The sequence below is a fragment of the Lissotriton helveticus genome, chromosome 12 (assembly GCF_964261635.1).
Source record: "Lissotriton helveticus chromosome 12, aLisHel1.1, whole genome shotgun sequence".
Taxonomy (NCBI): domain Eukaryota; kingdom Metazoa; phylum Chordata; class Amphibia; order Caudata; family Salamandridae; genus Lissotriton; species Lissotriton helveticus.
In genome coordinates this window covers 313610752-313627453 of record NC_136073.1, presented here as the reverse complement: position 1 = coordinate 313627453, position 16702 = coordinate 313610752, and the positions used below count along the sequence as shown (strand labels likewise).

The following is a 16702-nucleotide window of genomic DNA, read 5'->3' as shown; positions in this document are numbered from 1 at the left end:
CTCAGCCCTTTCAACTGCTGCAAAGGGGAAACTATGGGTATGTCAGTGAGTGGATTTAGAGAGGGTCACCTATAAGGTCTGCAGGTCCCAGAAAACCTTCAGGACTGCTAGGGGCAGATGGAGTTGACCTCAGCCTGTGTGTCTACCTAAAGACCGAGCTCCATCAGACTCGTAATGAAGTCAACAGAGAAGCAAAGAAATACACCCATCCCACCATCAACACATGATGAGCCATGAGAGGGCTAATCAGGCAATATTAGATATTCAGAAGCCAGGTAAGCTCCCTGATGAAAAAGGACCTCCTACAGATCTGCCTCATGCCCCATGACATCACAGATAAGTCATAATTTTAGAAACACTCAGTGTAGGACTCGGGTTCTCTACACAGTGTACTAAAACGAAGTACACTGTGCGGTTTCCAGTGGATCCCTTACTGGTACACAGAGGCTAAATTAGATAATACTAATGCTCTCTTTTGTGGTAATGTGGGCGAGCAGTAGTCATATCAGAGGGTAGTGCAAGCATTTGTTGACACACACAGAGGCAATACATGAAACAAACATTCAACAATAAAGCAAGGGACCAATTTAGAAAATGAAGTCATTTTTTAATGGAAATTTTGATAACAAGAACTTTATTATCAAGTAAGTATTTTTTTTTTAATCGATTTTAGCAGGTATGTAAAATGTTCAATAAATGCATCTTCCTTTGGTAGAAAAGGCATGTATAGCATACCGTTATTTGCTTTCAGTTTCTGTGGGTTTACCTCTGCTCTTGGAGTCTTAGAGGACCAAGGTCCAAAGTATCACCAGTAGTTACATGTTACCTGTCCTGGGGCATCTGGGTGGAGAGGTGCTGGTCAGATTGATAGCTATGTATGTTACACTGGTAGAAAGAAAGGGGGCCACCTAGGAACAGGTTGCAGAGGGGGACTTGAGGACATGCCTGGGAGCTCCCAACAAGGGGCTGGGGTCAATAGGGTTCTGGCGACAAGGAGGCACAGTCAGTTTATCGGTACCTGGGCAGAGGTGCACGGGTGTAGAGTAGAAAGATCAGCTGGGCTCTGTGCTTTCTGAAGCCTCGCAGTAGCCGGTCTCGCCGTTAGAGCCTGCAAAAATCAGGATGGCTCTGCTGATGTCCCAACTGAATTCTCATGGTCTTTGCCTGCTGCAAGGGGTCCGGTACCCCAGGCATTGGTTCTGTGTGGCTCCTGTTGGTCCTGGAGGCCTCTCACTTGGTGGCAGGACAGATCAGACCTTCAGAAGCACAGGGTCCTCTTCCTGGGGGCTGCTGAATCGGGCTGACCAGGGAGCGGCAACTGGGTAGACTTGACTTTGCCTTTCGGTGCCTGCACACTGAAGTGCTGGCAGCCCACTGGGGTTCTTGGCAGGAGTTCAGCTGCACGACGAATCACTGGGTCATGATTGTCGAGACTTAGTGCATCAGGCAGGGTCTTTTCTATTTTTGTAGACCTCCTTGCCAAACACACTTGACCGTCTCATAGGCAATAACCAGCAGCAGGCTTCCTCACCCACCAGGGCTCAGGAAACAGGGCCATTACTTTTCACAGCAGGTCTTGGGGTATTGCTCAGATCCAGTCTGAGAGGAAGGAGAGCACTCAGGGGGTGTTCTTAATCATAGGACCTCACCATGCCTATCTTGAAACCATTCGACCACCGGGGACCATAAATCAACTTTGTTCTTTCATCTTTGATTTACTAAGTCCATCAAATACACTCTCTTTATTAACATTAACCAGTCTTTCCGTGTAGGGGTGTCAGGATCCAGCCATTTTGTACAGATAGCATTCCTCTCTATTATTATCAAAGAAAAAATGAGGTTTCTTAATTTCTGATTATTGGGCTTTTCTTCTGACTCTTGGAATATGCCAAACAAAACTAGAAAAGGCTTTCCTTGATCACTTTGTTGGTAATTTCTGCCATAGATTAACTTACTTTCTCCCAAAAAGACTTCAAACCGGACATTCCACAAGCAGGTGGAGCCATGAAATTTCGAAAGTTTCTGTGGAGTCCAGTATAGTCTGTGTAACATAAACAAGTGATTCCTTTTAAGCATATCAGAATTGCCCACCTCATAAAAAGTGCAAAAGGATACTTGCCATAAGGTTTCCAACTGGTTGCTCGGCAAGCATCTGCTCTAGATCATTTGCAACGTGGTGTCAATTGGTCTCCCATTTCACTCAATAGTACGTACCATTTAGCAACTTCTTTCTTGACCCCAGCCAATTGTAAGGCTGTTTCAGTGTCCCCTGAAGTTCGTGATTCGTCCTTATGTGCCATTGCCCATAAAACTAATTGCAGGTATTCAAATTTAGAGAGGTTTCCACCTGTCTTAACACTTAACATTTAGCAAGTCCCCTCATTTTTGAATTCCTTCAGCTTGTAAAGGAGCACTTAAGCTATCTTTGAGGGATTACAAGAAAAATAGAGAATTCACCAGATTTTTTGTAACCTAACCCATGAGGTTATAGCCACAACCAAAGTTTTCAGCCAAACATTCTTGTAACATTTTGGAACCCCAAACTTGTATCGGAACCCAGCTTCTTCAGTTTAAGACCTTATCATAGCCCAAAGCATCTTATCCAGATCTTCATTACCCATATCTATCAGTGTATTCAGAATACCCTTAAAGAATTGAAATTGAAATGACCTACAGTACAGTTGAATATCTGGCAGCTGTAGGGCCCTTATCTGCAGTTTTTCTATAAGCTTTTTTCACGATATACCAGCTCTCCTCGACCCCCCGATAAAGCTATTTATGTTCCCCTGAATTTTTTGCACTAGGCTCTTTGGGAAGGCCAGCGGTATGAAATTATAGAGAAACATAAGTTTAGGGAGGATACTCCTTTTAATCAGTTTAACTTTGCCATGTATCGTGAGAGATAGATTCTGCCACCTTCTAAGAGTTTTGTTGATTTCTGTTGAGGTTTTTCATAAGTTAACCTCTGTAATAATTTGAATTGTGATTCACTAGGATACTTAAATAGTGCACTTCCTCCTTTACTAAGATGTTCTGCAACTCTGCATTCCATACCTTTAGTTCAGTTTTTTCCTGTTTGATAAAGTATCCTGAAAATATCCCAGATTAATTTGCCAACTTGACAAACCTCTCCAGTGTAGAGCTAGGTACTGGATTATACAAAATCAAATCATCAGCATAAAGTCTAACCTTTTTGTGTATCCATGAGACTGATAGGGGGTAATGACATGATCTTCCCTCATTTTTTGGGCTAAAGGCTCTATATACAAGTTAAGTAATACAGGAGACAAGGGGCACTCCTGAAGGGTTGCTCTAGTTACAGCGAAGCTATACGTTAAATCCTAATCAAACAGTTCTCCAGTTTTGGTCTTGGATAATAGTGCCCTCAAGGTCTGTACATATAGTTTCAAGATACCAAACCTCTCTAAACAAAGCCATAGATAATCCCAGTTCACCTGGTCAAATGCTTAGGCCACTTTGAAGATCAATATCACTAAGGAGATGGCTCCAGCAACAGTCAAGACGACAGTCCCGATCAGTTAGTGTGTTAGATTGTGCATTTGGCGCCCCTTCATAAAAAGTTGCTGGTCTTGATGAATTACCTCACTGGCGACCTGACCTAACCTCTTTGCCAATATACCTGCGCAAATTTGGTAATCTGGGTTACATAATTAAATAGGGCGGTATGATTTGCATTTTCTTGGATATTTTGTTGGATTTCAAGATTGATTTAATGGATGCCTTATGCCATGACTGGAGGAGACAGCCTTAAGAATAATACATCATTAAAGAGTGTTTTTAAAATAGGGCTAATCACTTTACTTAATAGTTTATAACACTCCCCTGGTATCCCATCTGGTCCTGTCACCTTCCCAGCGCTAATACCCTTAACGGCCTCTTTGACAAAGTCTGCCCTAGATTCCCCCGAGAGATACGACAAGTGTATATACTCGAACCAATCCCTGACCATCTGTGGGCTAGATCTTAAATCCTCCTTACAGAGTTCCTGAAAGAAACTCTGAAAAGCATTTCTAATTTCCATCAGCCGTGTTAGTTCTTACTCTACCTCAGTCTGATTATAGAGCCTGCAATACTTTTGCTATCATTATGGGTAACCTGTACGCTCACACGCCATCATAGAAAATTACCAATCCTCTCTCAATTGTTAAAATGTTGCATCCTCCCTGCTTCCCAACTCTCCTGTAGTTTCTTTTCCAAAACATCTCTGATCTTTAGTGTGTCTACACTCTTTATATGACCACTTCCTGTGGAAAGTGGACAGGACCCTCACCCAGAAAGCTTAATTCCACCAAAACAAAGATTGTCGAATTCTAAAAGTCATGTCAACTTCAGGTAGCCCAACTTAGGGGTGGTACTAGCCCGAGAGGGGGGCACACTTCCTGTCTAGTTCATTTCCCCGACTTGTCTTGGTTCAATAAGGCCCAAGGCATGGGGTGGCATTTCCCCTGTCTGAGGAATCCTTGGGTTGCATATCGAAGGCGGCAGAGGCCTTTGAAGCCTCCTGCCTTAATATGATGATCTCATAGCCATCCTGCTTGGAGGACGTGACAACACCTGTGGCCGGAACAGGCATTGTTTCTGCCCTCAGAGAGTGTGGGCTCTCAGATGGAAGGGGGTCAGAAACCTGTCTGTAGTGGCAGGCTGGTCTACACCAGTCAGCCGCACACTAATAGTCGTTAGGTTGTCAGGGAGCACCTCTACGGTGTCCTCCAGGTGCATGTATTACTTATTCTCTAACTGGAATCAGCGTGAGTTTATTAATACAAGATGTTTGATAGCAAACATCTCCTATTTCAGTGAAGCCATCATGTAGCTGGGGAGTTTGTGCATGCCAGTGTCTAGCACATGGATGCCAAATGGCTTCCCTGTTCACATGTAATATCTACGAATCGACTTAGACATCACAGGGGCATATCTGCTCATGCAGATTTGTCGTCACATGTAGTGTAGTGCACCCTCCCTTAGGGCTGTAACGCTACTGTAGGGGTGAAATGCCTATACTGCATGCTGAGTCTGTAGTCATGGCACACCAGAGGTGTGCCATGTTGTATCTTCACTTTTCTCTTTTGAAGCCGGTCCTCGGATGCTTGTTTCCAGTCCAGGAAGGACCTGGCCTGGCAGTTCAGGATGGGCTGTTCCTATTGGGCGTAGGGTCAAGACTGATTTGCATATGGCTGGGTCCAAACTGGAATGGCATGGTGAACAAAAGAACGATGTATTTAGGCCCAGATCTGTGTTCTGGGGTGAATGTATGACATTGTTCTGCATTCTGTCCATCATTTGTTCTTTTTGCATTTTTCACTTTTCTCTGCACCATGGCAGCCTGCAATGGCAATTGGCATGTTGGTGCTGAGGGTTCTCTAAGGGTGGCACAATATATGCTGCAGCCCTTAGGGGCCCTCCTTAGTATTGCCGGCCTTAGGTACCAGTGGTACCATGTACTAGGGACTTATAGGGAGTGCTAAAGTTATTGTCAATAGGGGAAAAATTGTTCAGATTTAGGGAAAGAGATCTGGCACTGGGGATATGGTTACCAGGAATCCAGCGCACTGCTATAAATATTGCATGGGGTACCAGGCAAAAAGTGGGGGTAACCATGTCAAAAAGGGGCCTTCACCTAATCTTGTCTTTTAATTCAGAAATGCAGATTCATCCACATAATATAACACAACTGAATGTCTTGAGGACTGCTTGATGTTGGTCACCATTTTTCCTCAAAGGATTCAAGAAATCTGAGACTGCTAGTAGGGACTTTAGTACACAGCACAAACCACTAGATGAGTATGGGGGTTGACTACTGTAAAGATTTTCCAAGATTTCCCATGGAAGCAGTGTGTTTCATAAGAAACAAGGTAATTGAGACAAAGCAGGACTGCCAGTTAAACATTTTACTGATAGAATTGGGTCTTCGGTCATTCTAGTTGTCTATAGTTGTCAAAAATACTTCATTCCTCTTGTCTTGTTTGCAGATATGCTTTCTTTTCAAAAGTTGGAAGGTTTTCAGAGTGTACTGGAAGATAAACATGCAAGTAGGCCAGCGAAGTATGACTTACGTATCAAAAGAATTATTCAAATCTTGGTCCAAAATTTGAGGTGATAAACACATTGTGACCTTTCTAGTTTTTACCCCTCGTTTTTGGATTGAAGACATAAATGGTAGGATACCTATATAAGGGTGGCGATGGCGGGCAAAGGATGTGCCTTAAAGCACCACTGTTTCTTTCTCTAGTGCTAGAAGGGAAAGTACGATGAAGAAGCATGCCATTCTATGTGGGAGATGGATCTGCCACTTGTATGATCAAGAGCACATAAGATGTTGCATATGACCTTAACAAAGGTGTCACCATTCAGGTGGATGTTTCAGATGACAGGCCATCACCTGAGGTGGAGATTAAGACTGAGATAAGACCTGTTCATCTGGAATAGAAGATTCATAGCATAGGATCAAATTTTGTTGACACAGTGGTTCACCCCATGTGAAGAACAATTAAGACATTGCTGTATACGAATCAAAACTGAGTTTACAGTCTGGCAGTTATCTCTGATAATTTAATTACACAGAGAGACCATTTTGATTAAGATTGTGCTCTATATAAATGATACCACACTACTACACTACACTACTACAATTTAGCTGTACATTTGTAAGGTGTGCTTGAAAATTCACCACTGGGCACCAAAGTAGCACCCCCATTCTTTCGCTGAATAAGTTCAATTCATTTAGTTCACTTGGGAATTCATATACAACTTTGGTATTTTAAAGTAACTATGACTGTAGTAATATGAAGTCAGTGGTCAGTACCCACACTCTGACAAATGTTCCAGCACCACTGGTGACCAGGAGTCTCCGATTGATGCTAATAGGAGAGCAGTGAGCGCCATGAGGCTGAGCCTGCCAGTCATTTTATTGCGATGTTTTAGTGAACTGTAAATTGTAATTGTGTTTTTTTTAAAACTGTTGCTTAACTGACGCTAAATACTTACTTGGCATTTCCTGCTCGTTGTCCCTCGATCTGTCACGGCTTGCTGTGCCGATTGAACGGAGGTGACGTAACTCCTCCCCCCGCATTTCCCTCACTTCCTGCTGTCGGCTCTGATGTGTATTTAGTCAGAAGGGGACCCGGCCGTGCAGTGGAGAGCAGTGAGCCCTTTGAGGCTAAGCCTGCTGCCCGCTCTGACGTGTATTTAGTCAGATGGGGACCTGGCCGCCGGCGCGCCAAAGACGTGCCAAAGGCAAGCCCGTCTGCACCTGTCCATGGCCATACGAGTCCAGGGGCCAGAAATTATGCACATTTGCTGAGATATTCAGCTATGGAGTTGAAGGAGTAGCATGGGAACCATGATGTAGCTGACCATATCCGCCTCAGTCTAAATGAGTCAGGTATTTTTAAACATAGAGCTACTTTCCCTGAAACTCTATCTAACTCTATTTCCGCCCACCCATTGCACTGCATGCCCTTAATATGTTATGTTATAGCACATTTATAATACCCACAATAGCCAGGAAAAAATGGGTATTTCAGTCATTTACCTGAGCACACGGTCCATGGTGAAGCATCAACTCGAGATCTTCCAACTTCTACAGTCTGAAAAGCCTGATCTACTTCTCCTTACGGAAACTTGGCTTACTGAAGAGTCCACCCCTGATATCTTGGCAGCTGTGCCAGATAATTTCTACATCTGGCAAGCTAACCGTCCCCCAGGGAAAGTGGGCAGTGGTGTGGAAGCTACCATCCTTAAGGATCGTCAGTTTAAGATATTAGGGATTAAGGGTTTGCCCTCTGTCGACAGTTTAGTTTTTACATTGGAATCCCCCAGTCATCTTTCACCTGCGCTCTTTTTTACAGACCCCCTTGCTATGTGCCTACCTTCCCCCAGGCTCTGGGTGAAGTGATTTCCCATTTGGCCATCATTCACGCTCGACTTCTCATTAGTGGTGATTTTAATTATTGGCCTCAAGACGAACTGGAGAGTGCCAACTCTATCGAGCTGACAGATATTCTGTCAGGAATGAACTGCACCCAACATGTGCAGGAACCTACTCATATCAAGGGACACACTTTAGATCAGGTCTAGACAGCTAATTTGATGATTCCGACCCCTTTGCTTTTCCCGTGTACTTGGTCGGATCACCACCTCCTTTTTCTTACCCTCCCTGACGTTCTCCCCACTAAAACACAACTGACTAAAAACTGTAAATCTAGAAATTGGAGAAGTGCCAATATTGACCATCTCTGTTCTCTTTTAACAGCTACGGCCCCGTCTGTCTCAGAGTCGACTCACACACAGGCTGCAAACCTCAAGTTATGGCTTGAGTCCGCATGTGATCGTGTTGCCCCTCTCAAGCTTACAAACACCTTCAGACCTCATGATGCACAGCGGTGGTTCTCTGCTGATCTTAAAACTAAGAAGCTGGCACTGAGACAAGCAGAACGCAGATGGAGACTTCACTACCATGTAGCTGATAAGAACACTTACACCAACCTGCTGAAAGAATACAAAAACTCTATTCTTCAAACCAAAACTGAATATTTCTCTAATAAAGTCTTAAATTCAGCTAGCAAATCTAAAGATATATTCTAAATAGTCAATGAGCTTTCTAAACCTGACAGAATTGTATTGAAACCAATCCCTTCACAACCCCTCTGTGAATCTCTCAATTCATATTTTATGGAGAAAACCACTCCTATTAAGGCTAGTATTCCGACCTCTGCTACTCCCGTAAATGTTCTCAATATCTGTGGATTGTCGCTTCAGCTGACTTCGATTCCCACTATTCCTTTGGAGACCTTTTTGGGTTTATTTAAAAGAGTTGGCTCTGGCTACCCGACGGATAGTTGTCCTCCTCATGTTCTCCAGAAAGTCTTTTCCAAATGCCCAGATCCCCCACTCTCTCTTCTTAATAAATCACGTGAGTCGGGCATAGTTCCTGACCTCTTTAAAAATTCAGAAATCATTCCTATTTTGAAGAAACCAGGTGCGGACCCTTCTACTCTTGGCAACTACCGTCCAATCTCATTATTACCTTACCTTGGTAAGGTCCTAGAGGCACATGTCTCAACCCAACTAAGTACCTTTGTCGAACAGTTTCATGTCTTGGACTCCCATCAGGCCGGTTTTCGACCCTCCCACTCCACAGAATCAGTCATCTTGACAGTTATGGACGGCCTTAAAGGGGGCGTAGATAGAGGGCTCACCCAGGCCCTGGTTCCCAGCTGCTTTTGATATGGTTGATCATAACATCTTGACGGACCGTATCAGTAATGCCGGGATCCAGGGCCTGGCCCTAAAATGGCTTTCCTCTTTTTTTAGTAACTGGTTTCAATCGGTACGTCTTGCTAACTTCTCCTCAAATAAGATGGAACTACCTTGTGGAGTACCCCAGGGCTCCTCCGTTTCCCTGCTTCTTTTTAATTTGTACCTCCTTCCTTTAATCTCTTCTCTTCGGGAAAGAAAAGGCGTGACATACAACTATGCGGACGACCTTCAATTAGCCTTTGACATTAATCATTATCCATGTTCTGTGTCTCATTTTGAAGACACTATGATTTTCATAAGTGAGACTTGCTAATCCATGGAACTCCAACTTTTTGCCATCTATGTTAGGCAACCCTCCCCTCCCGGCTAGTTCAGCCAAGAGTTTGGGTATAGTGGAAAGCCCAGATCAGCTCAGTGATTTTTTGCAGGTTTTTTTCAACTATGCAGAATCAAGAAGATAGGCTGATTTCTGTCTCGGGAAGCTCAGATCTTAGTGATCTTGGCTTTGGTCATCTCCCGACTGGACTATTCCAATTCTCTCTATGTAGGTATTCCGGCTTACCAACTTAGACGCCTCCAGCTAGTCCAGAATCAGGCTGCCAGACTGAACTTCCATCAACATAAATGGCAGCGTTTCTAGCCCCTGATGAAAAGTCTTCACTGGCTTCCTGTGGCTATTTGTGGCCTTTTCAAGGTGGGATGCACGATCTTTAAAGCTCTTCATGACAACAGTACAGCTTTTATTTCATCCAAGATCCTACATTATGTCCCCACTCGTAATTTACGACCTTCTCATTTGAATCTGCTAGTTACTCCCACCTTTAAACGTAAGAAATATGGTGGTTCTCGATTTGCAGTTTAAGCTCCTCAGTTCTGGAACTCGCTTCCGATGGAGCTCAGGACAGCCACCTCTCAAGCACCGTTCAGAAAACAACTGAAGACATGGCTGTTCTGCCAGGCATATGATACCAAGGTCTTTTTCCTCTATTGCTTTCTCACGTCTTCCTCAGCACCAATTTATTTATTTATGGGCTTATTACGCGCCGGCATCACACCCGAAGGTGTATCTCCGCGCGGAGAAACCGTTGGTGAACGAGCGCTTGATAAGTTCCATGTAACATAACATAACATAACAATGTGAAGGTTAATGAAGCTTAATGTACTGTCATTACTGAAAAAGGGGAAAAAAATCACTTGTATTTGATTTAAAATATTTTCCAATCCGGACCAGAACTCAGATATTGCTGGACATAGAAGAAGCATATGTTTGAGATCTGCTGCTGATAAGCCACATTTAGGGCACTTAGTATGATCACTTGGTGGGCTACTTTGGGACCATTTTGAGATTCTTTGCGGGGTATAATATAGGAGACATACTGTTTTGTATAATTGAAGCCTTAGGCTAGAGGATTGTACTACATTGTTAATACTACCTAGTGAAGCAGAGATCTTATTAGCAGTTATATTAGTACCTAATCTTGTGGTCCATTTCACAGCAAGCTTCGAACAATCATCAGCTTTATAGTAATTGAGGCATTTGTAGCCTTCACTAATTAAAAAATTCGTCTTTTCCGTGTAAAGACAAGACCAAATATCAGAGTCAGAAACTCCCCTCAAGTTCATTTTACGTATAAAAAAATCCCGGATTTGCATATATTTAAACCGCAGAGATTCAGGCACCTTGTAGAGAAGTTTAAGTGTCGCAAAATCCCAAAAACCCTCCGTACCAAAAAGATCCCCTAAAGTGTTTATACCAAAATTGGCCCATGTACTCCTTGCTCCATCGCTAAAGATTCCGGGTAGTCCCGGATTGTCCCATAGCGATAACTTTGAATGAAAAAAAGAAGTCCCACCAATGATCAATATTGAATTCCATATTCTAACCGTCTCCCTCGCCGTCTTGAACTTAACCCTTTTTAAGTAATTGGGGTCATTTACTCTTGCTAAAAACTGATTAGAGTCTGTGCCCAACATAAATTGATGAAAATAAAATTGATTGTTGGAGTTGAGAAGGCTACGAAGGCGACCAAAAAAAAGTGGCAAAAAAATATAATCTGAAGTCGGGGAAATTGAGCCCACGTTTATTAAATGGAAGCTTAAGTAAGGAAATCGATCTTCAGGCTTTTTTATACCCCCAAATGAAACTGCAGAAAATCCCATCTAATTTTTTAAAGAAAGAGTTATTAACGCGTAAAGGGATTGACCTTAATAAATAAAGACATTTTGGCAATATCTTCATTTTAATGAGGTTAATCCGGCCAATAAGACTGAGGGGGATCTTATGCCATTTTTTTACAAGAACTGCCTCTTTCTTTAATAAAGCATCATAATTAAGTGCAATTATTTCCCCTATTTCAGATGAGATTTTCACACATAAGTATGTAGCGGCCTGACAGATACCTTGAACAGGGGCCTGAGGTTTGTAACTCGCTATGACCTGAGTTTTATTTAAATTTAATTTATAACCAGAAATGGCCCCAAAATTATTTGCTTCCTCAGTTATCCCTAATAAAGCTTCTACCACATCTGTAGAGTATATAGCTATCTCGTCAGCATAAGCTGTAATTTTAAGAGAATTAGGGCCAAATTCAAAAGGGACAATACGGGGATGCGTCTGAAGTGCGTTTATAAATGGCTCCATGGAGAGTGCAAACAACAAGGGTGACAAGGGGCACCCTTGGCGAGTGCCCCTTGATATTGTAAAATTAGAAGACATCATACCAGCATAGCTGATTTTCGCATTAGGATGATCGTACAGAGCCTGTATCCACCTTAGGTATTGACCCTTAAAGCCATATGTAGTCATTACAGCCCACAGATAATCCCACCCCACTCGATCAAAGCTTTTTCAGCATCCAACAATACCATACCGAGTGGAGTGGGATTAGTCGCCACTACATCGAATGCTGTTATCTCCATGTTTACATGGGCTGTTGTATCTCTGCCTACCACAAAACCATGTTGTTGTGGGTTAACTAATTTTGGCATAGAGGAGCAAGTCGCATGGCAAGGTCTTTCGCGTATGCTTTTGCATCCGCATTAATGAGTGAAATGGGTCTATGTGACCCACATTCATTAGCAGGTTTATTCTTTTTTAGAAAAAACGCAATCTTAGCTGTATTACACGAATTAGGAGCCTTCCCACTTTTGCCAATCGAATTAATAACCAAGCAGAAAAGAGGGAGCAATTCGTCAATGCAGATTTTATACAGATCTATAGGAAGCATATCCTCCCCCGCACCCTTGCCCGAAGGAAGAGAGTTAATCGCAAGTCTAAGCTCTGTGATGGTAATTTTCTCAACCAGTTTCCCCATTCCTTCTATTTATCTATTAATTATCATGTTCTTACGAATGTACGCTTGTATGCTGTCCTCCTTGGGGTGGTTTTCAGGAGTATACAAATTACCATAATAGTTAACAAATTGCTCCAGTATCTGTGCAGGTTGACTATATGTAACATTATTAGGTCCCCTTAATAACTTGATTAATGTATTGGCCTTGTCATCAGCGACTTTATATGCAAGAATTTTCCCTATTTTGTCTCCACTCTCATACAGTGATCATTTATATTTATGTAGTTTGATGCTACTTTTCTCTCTAAAGGAATTTTTCGTAGCGGATCGAAGACTCACTAATTTAAGTTCTAATTTGACAGCATTTTGTGAGCCTTGTGAGCCTTGTCGAAGAGTTTCCGCCAAGTGCTTTTCAAGTGACAGAATGTTAGACGTCATAGCTTTAATCTCTTTCCTACGTTCTGAGATCTGTTTCAGGATAAACTGTTGAGCGAATACCCTTATACTGGCCTTACAAGCATCCCAAACATAAATAAGTAAAGTAGAATTGATATTAATTTTTATAAATTCTTTAATATGTTCTTTGAGTTGTAAAAAAAATACTGAATCCAATAATAAATATCTGGGAAATGAAAATAACCTTGGTTCCTGTACCCTTAAAGTGATTTCAAACGCAAGAAGGATCGGATTGTGATCTGAAGTGACCCTTGGACAGATCTCTATAGTACTTGAGTCTAAGATCTTATCAGATACCCAAGCCATATCAATGCGTGAACATAATTTATGGGGTGCAGAATAATAAGTATACCCTGCTAAGTTGGGATGTATAATTCGCCAAGCATCTTTTATATTATGTAAGCGGGCTAATTCTAATATGGCGGCTCGTGTCTTATGCATCTGTTGGAAAGCCCCCGCCTAGTAGTATCCAACTCATAGTTCATTATGCAGTTAAAATCTCCCATAATTATAAGTTTGCCTACCCAGTCCAACAATTCAATATTTAACCAATCAAAAATAAAAGGATCATCGATATTGGGTCCATATACAATACAAAATACATATTTGCAATTTTCCAAATCTATTTGCACGATTGCCCATCTACCCCCTTATCCGTAGCGGTTTTAATGACTTCTAATCTTAATTGCTTTTTTTAAGAATAGCAACCCCTCTGATAGAGGCATTTAATGTTGAGCAAGCAATTACCCCAAAGCCCAATTGCCCTAGTAGTTTCCTATCTTTATAACAAATATGGGTCTCTGTTAGTAACACCAAATGGGGATTATACATTTTAAGCTCCTCGTAGACTAGTCGCCTCTTGTTCTTACTGTAAGGCCTGCAACATTCCAGGCTAAGCATCTAATTTGATACATTTCATAAGTATATTGCCCTCTTCTGATCTGAGCATAAATATTAACACCCCCCTATAATCATCTTCAACAGCTCTCATTCTCGTGTTGTCAATTTTAAAATTGTTATCCTCCTCCCAGGAGCAACCACCCCTACCCCCACCTATCCTAACCCCACCCATTTGTCCCTTAGGGGAAAGCCCCGCTTTATTTCCTGCTGCCGCTGTTGGGGCAGCCTAGCAAAGAGGTAGCATCGAAGTCCCCTACAACCATCTACTAAACTAAAAAACAACAACAAAAAGTGAAGGAAAATACCTGAAAAAAGCACAAGAGGAGAAAAGAAGTTTCTATAAAGACTTCAATCAGTCATATTTTATTCTAGTCTCAAAAAGGAAGAGAAGGAAAAAGGGATAAACCAATGTAGTGCGAACTTTTCCTGAATAAAAGCTCCTGGCCAAATTCAGAGAGACTAAATCTCATACATTCTATCGCCCCTTTCTGAAATGCCACATAGCTCAAAATAAAATAAAAATTCTTTAGCCAAATTTAGAAAGTGCTAACTTGGCTTCCTTAACATCAGTAAAAAAAATATGTATAACCAGCTTTGATTATTTTAAGACGTGCCGGTTCCTGGAGGAACACCTGCCCCGACCCCCCCAAGGACTTAAAGGGGTCGATAAGCTGACGCAGCTTCCACCGCTTTTCCATTGTAGCCTCACTCAGGTCAGATCTAACAAAAAAATGTAACATTCTCTATTGTAACGGGAGCATTATGCCTAGATTTAAAAGATACTGCTTGCCTGAGTAAAAAATTTCCAAAATAAATCAGAAAAGGACGGGGAAATTTGCTCTCTCTGTTTCTATTAATTAATGGTAATCGGTGTACTCTTTGGAGCTGTGAGTCCCAGTCCCAGTCTGCCAAGTCTGGAAAAGCCTACTGAAATAGTTTGACTACAAATGCACGTGGTTCTGATCCTTCTGATTCCTCTGGTATGCCAAAAAGTCTGAGGTTTTGACTCCTTTGGCGGTTCTCCATGTCTTCCAGCTTACTCTGAAGAGTCTTAATCTCTATTTCATGCTGGTGAGTTGAGACCACAGTACGAGCTGATGATTCTTCGACACCCACCACCCTTTGTTGAAGTTCTTCGATTTCTTGTGTGAACCCTCCAATCTTAATGGTCACCTCTAGTAAAGAGTTCTGCATTTTACTGTTATCCTCCCTCAGCTGTAGGAAGTGCTGTTGTGCTTCCTGTCGATGATCTGTTAAAGTTTTTAAAATCAGAGCAAAGGGGGAGGAATTATCCTCCCTCTCTAATTCTTCTAGAACAGTTGAATCCGGCATATCTGTTATGTTTGTTATATCATCTACAGCTGGAGTTAAAGATATAGGCAGAGTGGATGAGCCTATTTCAGTTGCTGCTGTTGTTGTTATTATAGCACTATTAGAATCCGATTGAGATTTAGTCGCAGCCATAGAGATTTACTTGTCGTAAAGAGACTGCAGGTAGAACGGGTGGGGGTATATTGCAGCCTGCAATCTTAGAGCAGTCTTTTGGGTATTCCCCCTCCGTAGGGCTGGTACCCGATAGTCGCAGTGCCATATTTTTAACCCCCCCCTTAGCCTGAATCCATTTTCGTACAGGGCTCTCATCGCTGATAGGCTTTCGTTGTGTATTCAAAGACAATATAGAGGCAGAGAGAACAGAAGGGTTAACATTCTTCCCATTCTTTAACTTGTTTTTTTGCCTTAGATCTCCCCTTTTTGTGCCCTTGTTGTTTGGCCGCAAATACAGGGGAGCCAGTTAGATCTTCTTCATCTTCTGCAAACTCTTCATATTCGCCATTAGAGCATTCCTCGGCCCCCTCAGTAATGGTGATTACACTTTTCTTCATGCCATCCATGCCATCCGTCACCTCTTTGGCCACAACATTCACTGCCAGTTTAGCTGTTTCTGAGTGTACGGAGGGAGTCACATTGAGAATCTCGGAACTAAAGCTAGAATTTGCAAACGTTTTCCCCTGTTAGACACTTTGCGAATGTTCTAACGTTGATTTAGCATACTCAACCAATAATACTACTTTTTCAAGAGTGCCAAGATCGCATACTGACATTCCTTCGGCGAACTCTAGATTCTCCTCTATGTCCGAGTTAAATTCATGTTCCACATTGCAGCTAGAGAGCCCGTTAGACATTAGATCAAAGTCACTGCTTGCCCCTCCTTCAGCCCCGTTTTTATTGTCTGCGATATTATGATGAGCTCCGACTGTGCTGGGAGATGATGCAACACTGTTGCCAGAAATCTTGCATGAAGCAACCATGTTTCCAATGCTCGAATTGCTCCCAATATTTAGCTTAGTACTCAAGGTCTTATCTGGGGCAACAAAGAAAGGGGGCACAAATTAACTGCTGCTTACCCAACTGTGGATCAGACTTTCCAGATTTCTCAGGCTTCTCGAAGACTGCAGATGGCAAGGGAGCGGTTACAGCCCCCACCGCCACTGTTGTTCCTGCCAAGGTGCTTGTCCAATCTGTAGCCGCCAAGTTCTCCACCGGGGCTCCCCTTCCAGCCCAGGTGGACCTAGGGACATTTTTTGGCGCCATATTGAATGGTGCCAAGCGAGTCCACGTCTCCACAATCCCCGGATCACTCGGCGTGATCAAGGCTATAGAGAACAGGGGCGGCACAAGACTAGAGCAGCCGAGCCACGAACCAAGCCACAGTCCGACAGAGCGCAGCGTCCTTGAAGGTCGAGCAGTCAGCCGCCTCCAACCGTGCCATCCAC

At 42.7% G+C, this 16702-nt stretch overlaps 1 protein-coding gene across 5 annotated transcripts in view; it reads right to left on the bottom strand.

The window, feature by feature from the left end:
* The window catches only part of LOC144798733 (uncharacterized), a 784842-nt gene that overhangs the window by 299822 nt on the left and 468318 nt on the right, over positions 1-16702 (bottom strand). The window lies entirely within an intron of this gene.